The sequence below is a fragment of the Cupressus sempervirens genome, chromosome 7 (assembly GCF_028749045.1).
Source record: "Cupressus sempervirens isolate cs-2001-9-10 chromosome 7, ASM2874904v1, whole genome shotgun sequence".
NCBI lineage: Eukaryota > Viridiplantae > Streptophyta > Pinopsida > Cupressales > Cupressaceae > Cupressus > Cupressus sempervirens.
The window spans coordinates 10,351,824-10,353,820 of NC_143124.1; positions in this window are offsets into that span (position 1 = coordinate 10,351,824).

Consider the following 1,997-nt stretch of genomic DNA (forward strand, 5'->3'; position numbering starts at 1 on the left):
AAATAGATAAAAGACAAATACTAACCTTGAATTTGGAAAATGGTAATTTTTGATGCCTATATTTAGTTTCTGGAAAATCTACAACTTGTTCCAAAATAGAAATGTCAAGACAGAGTAAACCTAGAAATATTTTGTCTTTTTGAAAGGAGGTTGACCTTAACCCTATTGGTAGGGCATAATCTTACCCCAAGGCATAATTGTACCCCAAAGAATCGAACTTGATGCGCATTGCTCTGACAAAATTTATGTTCATAGATCTCCCAAGTTTGAAGAAAAGGTATCTAAATCTACTCTCCAATTCATTGTTCCACACCTATATCTGCAAAAAATATAGTTTTGTTGTTTTGATGAGGGGTTTGCCTTGGTCAAACCCAGTTTGGAATCAACATTAATAATTGAATTAAAATAGAGAATGCTAGCAAGTAGTAGAAGTAAATCTAACAATGAAGCTATGATACTCAATAGGTATGCAATTGCATTTGAAATGCAAACAATTATATTGATATGAAAGATTGAACATAACATTAACAGATGTAAATCAAAACTTCCATGATTGTATGCTTAGAACCCACCTTGAAAGAAGTATGAATAGATCATGAAGATGAACAAAGGTGTAATGTCCCCTTTCTAGCATTTATAGCATGATGTTTTCATTAGCCTATTTCCCATAGTCTCGTAGGCTAACTAGGACATTAAAGGGGCTTAGAGGCCATTTGGCCTAGACAGTTTCAATTGCAGGTCTTTCTGAGGGGTTCTAAGGCAACTTTGGGCATACTTACTATTTATAGTAAGTCATCTTGAACATGGTCAGACATTTAGTCATAGTGGTATGTCGATGGTAATTGTTTGAAATCAACAAGAAGACTTATTTATCATTGATAAGATTTGTTATGCATTGATAAAGCCATTTTATAAAGTTAAATTTAAATATTTAACTTTATTAATGCATAGACTATAGTTTGTGGGAAATATTTAAATTAAAAGAGTTCCGTTTATTTTTATAACACATTGGAGACATAAGGTACATAAAGGGAGTTATGTTTTATCCCACATTGAGAAAACGAAGGATTGAGCTCTTGTGAGAACACTATAAAAGAAATGGAAGAGCTTTTCTTTTGTATGCTTGGATGAAGATTAATGTTATGTTGTTGGATATCTGATTATTGGGCTTGGAGGACGGAATGCCTCTTTGCTAGCATTCTCTTCGCTATTGGAAGAAACAGTCAGGAGGATCAATGGAAAATGGTAATTTTTGATGCCTATATTTAGTTTCTGGAAAATCTACAACTTGTTCCAAAATAGAAATGTCGAGACAGAGTAAACCTAGAAATATTTTGTCTTTTTGAAAGGAGGTTGACCTTAACCCTATTGGCAGGGCATAATCTTACCCCAAGGCATAATTGTACCCCAAAGAATAGAACTTGATGCGCATTGCTCTGACAAAATTTATGTTCATAGATCTCCCAAGTTTGAAGAAAAGGGTATCTAAATCTACTCTCCAATTCATTGTTCCACACCTATATCTGCAAAAAATATAGTTTTGTTGTTTTGATGAGGGGTTTTCCTTGGTCAAACCCAGTTTGGAATCAACATTAATAATTGAATTAAAATAGAGAATGCTAGCAAGTAGTAGAAGTAAATCTAACAATGAAGCTATGATACTCAATAGGTATGCAATTGCATTTGAAATGCAAACAATTATATTGATATGAAAGATTGAACATAACATTAACGGATGTAAATCAAAACTTCCATGATTGTATGCTTAGAACCCACCTTGAAAGAAGTATGAATAGATCATGAAGATGAACAAAGGTGTAATGTCCCCTTTCTAGCATTTATAGCATGATGTTTTCATTAGCCTATTTCCCACAGTCTCGTAGGCTAACTAGGACATTAAAGGGGCTTAGAGGCCATTTGGCCTAGACAATTTCAATTGCAGGTCTTTCTGAGGGGTTCTAAGGAAACTTTGGGCATACTTACTATTTATAGTAAGT